We start from the raw sequence: 10,000 nt of genomic DNA, 5'->3' as shown, positions 1-10,000 counted from the left end.
CCCTTCTCACCCTACCCTCACTCTTGGCACCCGTCCATCACCCTGGCACTCTAGAAGGACACAGGCACCAGTGACACTCCTTCCGGCACCCCTGGACACGAACCCCAACGGTCCTGCGGTGACAGGGAGGCCTCGTGGTAACCTTTTCCTCCTCCCGTCACGACCTCTGGGTTTGGAGCACCAGTGGGCGTTATTCTGGTTCCCTTGAGGCTCCCGCGACACCCAGGAATGCATGTTGTGGCCTCGAAGTGTCTAGTGGTTCAGCGATGGATTTAGTTCCTCACTGTGTTCATATCGTTTACTTCCTCTGCCTTCTCTATTTCCCTTTCTCTTTCTTCTTCCATCTCTCTTTTATTTTTGTCCTTTTATTTTTCTCTTTTCACCATTTCTCTTTCATTCTTTATTTATCTCTTTTTTTCCTTTCTTCAAGCTGTTTTTGTCTTTTTTCCCTTTTTTCCTCCCTTCTTCCACCCGTCAATATTTTCATTTCTCCTTCGTCTTTCTCTATCTCTTCTCTCTATCTCGTCTTCCCTTTCACTCATCCATCGCTATTTTTTTCCCTCCTCCCACTCTTTCTCCTTCCTTCCATTCCTCTCTTCATCTTTCTCTCTTTCCTTCCTTTTCAACCACCCTTCTATTTTCCTCCCTCCCTGCCTCCATCCCTCTACTAGCGAGATTCCTGACGGTAATTAGCTGTGGGAATGCCTAGTCTCAGAAGAATCCAGAGACTCAGTAAGGCCTTCCTCCTTCTCCTCCTCTTCCTCCTCCTCCTCTTCTTCCTCCTCCTACCACAAGATTGCTGCAGTCTACTTAACTCACATTTCCGTAAAGGTGCGGTTCTTCCTGCAAGGGTCTCTGTGGCCTTGAAAGTGTCCCTTCCCGTGCCGCATCCCAGTAAGGGTCCCCAACAGCCTCGATGGTGTTCTGTATGGTTAGTTTCCTGGGCTTGTTTGATTTTAAGAGTGTTTGATCCTACTATAAAAGTCTTCGATTTTCTTACATGCTCTCGTTTCTTCTACAAGTCTGTCCTCTCTCCTGCAATCTTATTCGTTTCTTCTATAAGATTCTCTATTCGTTCCCCAAGCTATTCTTTTCTTCTACAAGTATGTTTTTTTCTCCTACAAGCTTGTTAGTTTCTCTTACAAGCTCTCTTTCTTACTTTAGGGTTCTTCGTATCTCCTACAAGCATTTTCTTTCTTCCTACAAGCTTCTCCGTTCTTCCTACTAACGTATTCTCTTACAAGCACGTCCTTTCCTCCTAAAAATATATTCTTTCCTCCTACAAGCATTTTCGTTTATTCTACAAGCTTGTCCGTCTTCTATTAACCTATTAATTCCTCCTCAAGCATTCCTTTCCCCCTACAAGCTTACTCGTCCCTCCTACACATCCACCACGACCTATATATACAAAACCCTTGCTTCTCCTCTCCATCTCCACCTGTATCGGTTCCCAGCGGCGCACGGAACATCCTCGTGTGGTTTCCGGCGGGAGTTTAAGGTAGTAATGTGCGATCGCCCTTCATGTGTTTACCTCCGCGTCCTATTGACTCACCCAAGGCCCATATAACGCCCCGCCGCCGCCCTACAGAACGTCCCCTGCGGTTTTTGGCGGTGGTTTCCTATACGAAGGATGCCTGGGACTCGCTCAGTGTTCCTGGTGTTGTGTGTGTGTGTGTGTGTGTGTGTGTGTGTGTGTGTGTGTGTTGTGTGTGCCCGGGAAGTTCTAGTTTCCGCGTATTTGAGTGAATGACAGTACCAGGTCGAGTCTTCCGTTCTGTTTGTGGTTGTATTTGTGTCTCGTTTCGTTTCCTCTTGACCTTCGCTAATACAGGAGGCATCCGAACTCCATGAAGCTAAATTGGTTTACTTTGCTCGTCCTGAAGTTGTTATTTTTATTTTTTGAGAGGCATATAGAGCAAACTATTTATTTATTTATTTATTTATTTATTTATTTATTTATTTTTATGCTCTGGACCGGATTTCTTGACACGCAAAGAAAGAAAGTTATTAATCAGAATAGAATAAATGAGGATATAATTACAGTGGATGAGAAAACGAAAGAAAACGAACGAAAGAAAAGATGAAAAACAGAAACAAATGAGTATAATAACCAAAATGAAAGCCCAATTAATTTTCTAAAACATCTTAATACTCATCTTTTTAACCAATCACATCGTAGTCATCGAAAAGACTCATAGGTAATTAAAATCCCACATAGCCTTGAATAGGTTTAAATCTCCTTAATATAAAATGACGCTGTAGCTTAATAGGCCTAGATAGACCCCCCTCCCCCAACAATAACGTCATTACCACAATAATCAATCACAGTTAGTTTCCTGCAAGCACGTGGAGAGGAAGACAAGGAGCTGCATGGCGGGAGAGGCGGGAACTACCTGTGTGATGGCCACGAACTGACGCGTGATGTAGTTGAGTGATTAATGATAACGGTTGGGTGGGTAAGAAAGTAATGACAAATAGGTAGTTAGGTAGTTAGGTAGGTAGGTAGGTAGGCAGATAGATAGATAGATAGATAGATAGATAGATAGATAGATAGATAGATAGATAGATAGATAGATTGATTGATTGATAGATAGATAAATATATAGATAAAATAGATAAATATAGATAAATAGATAGACAAATAGATAGATAGATAGATGGATGGATGGATGGATAGATAGATAGATAGATAGATAGACAGACAGACAGACAGACAAAGACATATAGATAGATAGATAGATAGATAGATAGATAGAGAGATAGATAGACAGACAGACAGACAGATAAATAGATAGATGATAGATAGATAGATAGATAGATAGATAGATAGATAGACAAAAATACAGTTAAACAGAGAGAGACAAAGCTAAATAACAACATATCTAACGCAAAAGAAAACGAGAAAAAATCTTATGAAACAAGCAATCAAAGAGTAGCAAAAGAATTTACAAAAGAGTTTTAGGAAAGATATTTGGAGAGACGGAGATAGAAAAGTAAAGACGAATAAAGAAATATAGTTTGGACATGAGAAAGATCAGTGACACACATACATACAAACATACATACAGACGTATAAACACACGAGAGCATTGATGAAATACACAAAAGAAAAGAAAAAAAATAATAATACCAATATGTACATTTCAACATCAACAACTTTCCCCCTATACTCTTGTTTCCCTTCATATTTATCCACACTCATAAATCACAAGGCACTGTTTACAATTTCACGTATTCCAGTTTTCCCCCCTTTCTGTTTATATATTGCAGTACATTTGACCTGCTTGAAGGAACATGGCTGACTCATTTCCACTTGACTCTTACTTGTTCACTCACGCACTCACTCACTTTCAAAACCTCTCTCCCTTATTCACTTACTCTAACTCATTACACGCTTACTGATTCTCACTCACTCACTCATCTGCTCATCCACGTACGAAATTCTCCCCCCATCACTCATTCCCTCTCTAACTTATTAATTCATTGGTTTATTTCACTCATTTCATTTCCACATACTGACTCCTACTTACTCACTCACTCATTCACTCACAAAAACCTCTCCCTCTCTCCCTCACTCTCTAACTCATTCATTCATTGGCGCATTTCACTCATTTCATTTCCATAAGCTTACTGACTCTCGCTCACTCACAAACCGATTCACTCATTCACTAACTCATAAAAGCCATCATTTACTCCTAACTTATTCATTCATTCTTATCCTTCTTTCTTTGTTATCTCTCACACTCCCTCACTCACTCATACCTTCCCTTCGTCAATCATTTACTCATAAGGTAAAATAAAAATGAAAATAACAAAACACAACTTTTCCCTCACGATAATCCATTTTTTCCTTCATGAGTCTGTAATTTTTTTCTTCGCAGTGACTTGGTATTTTTCAGACAGATTCGCTTTACTCATCTTTACCTCACAGTGAGTCATTTTTCTTCTTTCACAAGCTCTTCTTATTATTTTCCCCATCTGAGATCATCTTCGTACTTCATTCATGTGTTACTTTTACCTGTTATCATTTCCTTCCTTTTTTTTCTTTCTTTCCCGTCTTTTCCTCTCAATGATTCACCTTTTATTCTTTTACAAGTTCATATTACTATTTTTTTCCTAGGAGATAATTTTCCTACCTCATATATTGTTTTTTTTATATGATATTTTTTCTTCGTTCTTTCTTTCTTGCTTTCTCTTCTTGTTCTCATCAATTCTTCCCCGTCTCAGACCATCATCCTACCTCATTATTTTGACCTGTTATTCTTTGTTTCCTTCTTTTGTTCTTTCTCTTCGTCTTCGTATTATTTTTTTTTCCTCAAATTAAATTATCTTCCTACCATATGTATCATTCTTAACCTCTTATTCTTTTTTTTTCCTTCTATTTTTTCTGTCTCTTCATCTTCACCTGTCTATGCACACCTGCAGTTCCTCCACCAACTGTTTGCCTTTCCACCTCATTCGCTTTGTTGTGTTACCTACTATGCACTTTCTCATTTTTTGCTTTCCCTACTTTTCCGTCACTGAATGTAGGCTCTCTCTCTCTCTCTCTCTCTCTCTCTCTCTCTCTCTCTCTCTCTCTCTCTCTCTCTCTCTCTCTCTCTCTCTAGCAGGGGAGTATGAGAAACAGAAGAGGAGGAGGAGGAGGAGGAGAAGGACTGGTGTATATATTTACTCTTTCTCAGTTGTATCAGCTTGCATCTTTTTTCTATGTTTGATTACTTCAGTCTGTGGTAATGACTCTCTCTCTCTCTCTCTCTCTCTCTCTCTCTCTCTCTCTCTCTCTCTCTCTCTCTCTCTCTCTCTCTCTCTCTCTCTCTCTCTCTCTCTCTCTCTCTCTCTCTCCACAGCCGTACGTCATTTAAAACTCACAAAAAACAGAATAGCAAATAGAAAGCATTGAATCAGGCACACACACACTGCATAATTCACAAGACCCAGTACTTCTTAGAGCAAGTTTCAATAGTACTTGACGTCTCTGCCTTGATGGGAGTGGCAGCCAACTTAATTCAAGTGCATGTGTGTGTGTGTGTGTGTGTGTGTGTGTGTGTGTGTGTGTGTGTGTGTGTGTGTGTGTGTGTGTGTGTGTGTGTGTGTGTGTGTGTGAAGACCTATAACCTTCACTGTGTGTCTGTCCTTCAAGTGTGTTTTAAGTAATGCATGTTTTGAGGTCATAGTAGTGGTAGTAGTAGTGATAGTAATAGTAGTAGTGGTGGTGGTAATTGTTGTAATGGTGGTGGGGAGTAGTAGTAGTAGTAGTAGTAGTAGTGGAATTGAATGGGTAAACTGATTCAAAGCTTTTTCATTTAATTACTTACTAACTAAATGACTAAATAAATGAGTGACTGACTTACTGATTGACCGATTTACCAACTGATTAACTCACTCACTCACTCACTCACTGACCGACTGATTAAATGACCGAGTGGCTGAGTGAGTGAGTGAGTAAATGACTGACTAACTGACTGACAAACTGACCGAATGACTGATTGAACGATTTACCAACTGACTGACTGACTGAATGACTGACCAACTTAACTTCTTACTACACACACACACACACACTCTCTCTCTCTCTCTCTCTCTCTCTCTCTCTCTCTCTCTCTCTCTCTGCTTGCTCGCTTCCCAAGGTGAGGCAGTGTTGCATGTTATGACAGAAGACGACTTGAAGGTATTCTCTTTTCCTACTTTAATATATTTTTTTCCTTTTTCCTCTTAAAATTATCATGTTTTATTTCTCCTGCTTTATCTTTACTTTTTTCCTTTCCTTTTCCTCTCCAGGTGAAGTGTAATTAGCATTTATTATCTACTGTCTCCTTTTATTACTTTCCTATTTACTTTCCTATTTATTCGTCTTCTGATTTGTATTATTATCATTTTTTTTTACTGTTTTGTTCATACTATGTTTTATTGCATATCTTTGTTTATTATCGACTCATTTGTTTCTATTTATAACAAACCAGATTTTTAAACATGAAAGAAACAGAAGGAATGAATGGAAGATAGCGGAGAATTAAATAAAGTACAAACTAAAAATTTTAAACACGAAAGGAACAGAAAGAATGGAAGATAACGAAGAATGGAAGGAAACATAAAAAGAAAATATTCATAACGTAAGAGGAAGCAAGAGAGAACATTAAGAAAGAGAGAGGTTCAAGAGTAACGTAAGAGGAAATTAAGGAAGAGTTTTAAGAAAGATTGAGAGAGATAAATGAAAGTGAGGAAAGGAGACAAAGAAAGAAAGAAAGAAAGAAAAGAAATTCCACTGGTCTGAAATGAGAAAATATGTTGGATGTGAATGGAATGTGTGGATAAGTGGACACACACACACACACACACACACACGCAAGGAGAGCCATGCAACATTGTGTGTATTTGGACCAATTCTGAACGTGACAACACAGAAAAGAAAAAAAGAAAAACATATATGCATTTCAGAATTCTTACCTTCACTTACACTGCTGCAAAGGTGTGTGTGTGTGTGTGTGTGTGTGTGTGTGTGTGTGTGTGTGTGTGTGTGTGTGTGTGTGTGTGTGTGTGTTTTTGCAAGACTCCCACCCAACTACACATCTACCCACACCCACACACCCATACCCACCCACACAAACACACACACACACACACACACACACAAACAACCCACACACTCTAACCAATAAATAAACATACAAAGAAACAAGCAAAAAAAAAAAAATTAAAATAATTATCCAAACAAAATTAATTTCTCAATCTAGTTCAACAACAACAACAACAAGCACCACCACCACCACCATCACCACCACCATCACATCACCATCACCACCATCACATCACCACCACCACCACCATCACCATTACCAACCCAGCAACCCAAATAGACTCCAATCAAAACACCTAAACTTACCCCCCTACCCCCCACCCCCTCCCCCTCAAACACACACACGCGTCCCAGTAACCCAGTCCCTTGCGTCACCAGCCGGCAACCACACAACTCCTGCGCCCAAACTCTTCTCCCTCAAGTCACCAGCATTACGAACACGAGGGACCGCAACCCACTCATCCGGGAACCCAAAAGCTCACCACTCACCACCTCCCATACTCACTCGCCCCGCCAGACCCACCAGTTAGACCTTCTCTCACGCTCCCCCGCAAGAACACAAGGAAAGAAACGGCAGGCCAGCATGAAAGACTGATATTTTATGGACTACTGCTACTTCTACTATTACTACTGCTGCTACTACTGCTGCTACTGTTTCTGCTACTACAAAGGGTATCTACTCTACAGATGTCTTAGTTATTTTATTCTTCGTCTTGCTCTTTTTCTCGTTCCTATCCCCCTCTCTCGCTACGCCTTCTATTTTTATTCCTGTTTCTTTTTTGTGTGTTTCTTGTGGTTTCCTGGAGGAGGAGGAGGAGGAGGAGGAGGAGGAGGAGGAGGAGGAGGAGGAGGAAGAAGAAGAAGAAGAAGAAGAAGAAGAAGAAGAAGAAGAAGAAGAAGAAGAAGAAGAAGAAGAAGAAGAAGAAGAAGAAGAAGAAGAAGAAGAAGAAGAAGAAGAAGAAGAAGAAGAAGAAGAAGAAGAAGAAGAAGAAGAAGAAGAAGAAGAAGAAGAAGAAGAAGAAGAAGAAGAAGAAGAAGAAGAAGAAGAAGAAGAAGAAGAAGAAGAAGAAGAAGAAGAAGAAGAAGAAGAAGAAGAAGAAGAAGAAGAAGAAGAAGAAGAAGAAGAAGAAGAAGAAGAAGAAGAAGAAGAAGAAGAAGAAGAAGAAGAAGAAGAAGAAGAAGAAGAAGAAGAAGAAGAAGAAGAAGAAGAAGAAGAAGAAGAAGAAGAAGAAGAAGAAGAAGAAGAAGAAGAAGAAGAAGAAGAAGAAGAAGAAGAAGAAGAAGAAGAAGAAGAAGAAGAAGAAGAAGAAGAAGAAGAAGAAGAAGAAGAAGAAGAAGAAGAAGAAGAAGAAGAAGAAGAAGAAGAAGAAGAAGAAGAAGAAGAAGAAGAAGAAGAAGAAGAAGAAGAAGAAGAAGAAGAAGAAGAAGAAGAAGAAGAAGAAGAAGAAGAAGAAGAAGAAGAAGAAGAAGAAGAAGAAGAAGAAGAAGAAGAAGAAGAAGAAGAAGAAGAAGAAGAAGAAGAAGAAGAAGAAGAAGAAGAAGAAGAAGAAGAAGAAGAAGAAGAAGAAGAAGAAGAAGAAGAAGAAGAAGAAGAAGAAGAAGAAGAAGAAGAAGAAGAAGAAGAAGAAGAAGAAGAAGAAGAAGAAGAAGAAGAAGAAGAAGAAGAAGAAGAAGAAGAAGAAGAAGAAGAAGAAGAAGAAGAAGAAGAAGAAGAAGAAGAAGAAGAAGAAGAAGAAGAAGAAGAAGAAGAAGAAGAAGAAGAAGAAGAAGAAGATTAGGATAATGATGATGATGATGAGGATGATGATGATGATGACGAGGAGGAGGAGGAGGAGGAGGAGGAGGAGGAGGAGGAGGAGGAGGAGGACAGAAAAAAAGGACTGACCAGACATTATGTTCTCTTTTGCACTTTTTTAGACTCGTTAGATTAGCTTCGTGTGCATGAACGGAAGGTGTCACGGTTCTTCTACCTGCTGCAAGTTTTATTTATTTTTTTTTCTCTCTCTAAACATTGATAAACCACTTTTCTTCCCCTCTCCTCCTCGTCCTCCTCCTCCTCCTCCTCCAAAACTACTATTATGAATTCCACTAAACATAACATCCTATCCAGATAATGATTTACAAAACACAATCATTAGACTTCATAATAGCCTTCTTTGTTATTAGTGGTGGTTTTGGTAGTGGTGGTGGTAGTGGTGGTGGTGGGAGTGGTGGTAAAGGAGAGCGGTATGGTAATAATGGTAGCAGTGGTGGTGGTGGTGATCAGAGGGTGCGGAGGCTGGCAGGTTGGTGGTGGTGGTGGTGGTGGTGGTGGTGGTGGTGGTGATGATGGATGGCCGCCAGTGTGCATAAGTCTTGCATAATCACCACTGACTCTAAAAGATAAGGAGGACCGCGAAAAAATAAAACCGCGAAAAGGAAGCAAGGAAGCGAGATGCAGGACAAAATTTACTGCCATACACAAACCTAATAAGGGAAACACGAATACCTGGAGCAGCACACACACACACACACACACACACACACACGCGGGGGTTGCTAGGAAGGGCCACTCACCTAGCCTTGCCTCACCTCGTCTTTCAAGGTCACCCCTCTAAACCATTCCCAGCCCCCAGTGCAACCCAGCCCAGATGAACCCAGGAAAAGAGAGAGAGAGAGAGAGAGAGGCAGAGGAAAGAAGAAAAAGATATAAACTAAAACCTAAATAAAAACTTGAGTATATACATTAATTTCATGATTTTTTTTTTTTTTTTACATGCAGCCAAACACCAGAATGTTATTTTATCACACACTATTAAAACATTAACCTTTCATCCCTTCACGTTTCCAGGGTCTGCAGAAACAACACATCCAGCACAGCCCTTCCTCTCAGCCTCTCCAACCTGCATATTACACGACACAGGCAAACACATCGCTTCTAGAACTGACAGGCTGTTCCCGAGGGTCCCGTGTGCTGTGTGGGCCTGTGTTCCTCCCACACCCTCCTACCCTCCACACACACACACACACACACACACACACACACACACACACACACACACACACACACAAACAGACACACAGATTCACAGACACACATCTCCCATATCCATTTCCTCTCCTCTGACTTCATCTTTTTTTTTTAATTCCAAACACACACACGCCCTCCATCGACTCTCTCTCTCTCTCTCTCTCTCTCTCTCTCTCTCTCTCTCTCTCTCTCTCTCTCTCTCTCTCTCTCTCTCTCTCTCTCTCTCTCTGTTATTTTCAGCCCTCGCCAGTTTTGCATCATCATCCCACTCCAACAGCCACATCTCTACACTCTTTCCTTCCTTTCCTCCCACTACGCCACACCTTCCTCATCCTCCTCCTCCTCCTCCTCTTACTCTTCTTCCTCCTCCTGCTTTTTTTCTTTCTTTTTTATTTTCTGTCGCTGGAACTTCCCAA

General features: G+C 40.5%; 1 protein-coding gene across 3 annotated transcripts in view; it reads right to left on the bottom strand.

Annotated features, from left to right (window-relative positions):
• LOC135107955 (myb-like protein I) overlaps positions 1-10,000 on the bottom strand; it is a 79,058-nt gene that overhangs the window by 55,629 nt on the left and 13,429 nt on the right. The window lies entirely within an intron of this gene.

Source organism: Scylla paramamosain, chromosome 16 (assembly GCF_035594125.1).
Source record: "Scylla paramamosain isolate STU-SP2022 chromosome 16, ASM3559412v1, whole genome shotgun sequence".
Taxonomy (NCBI): domain Eukaryota; kingdom Metazoa; phylum Arthropoda; class Malacostraca; order Decapoda; family Portunidae; genus Scylla; species Scylla paramamosain.
The sequence above is the reverse complement of the archived record's forward strand: the minus strand, read 5'-3'. Positions and strand labels throughout refer to the sequence as shown.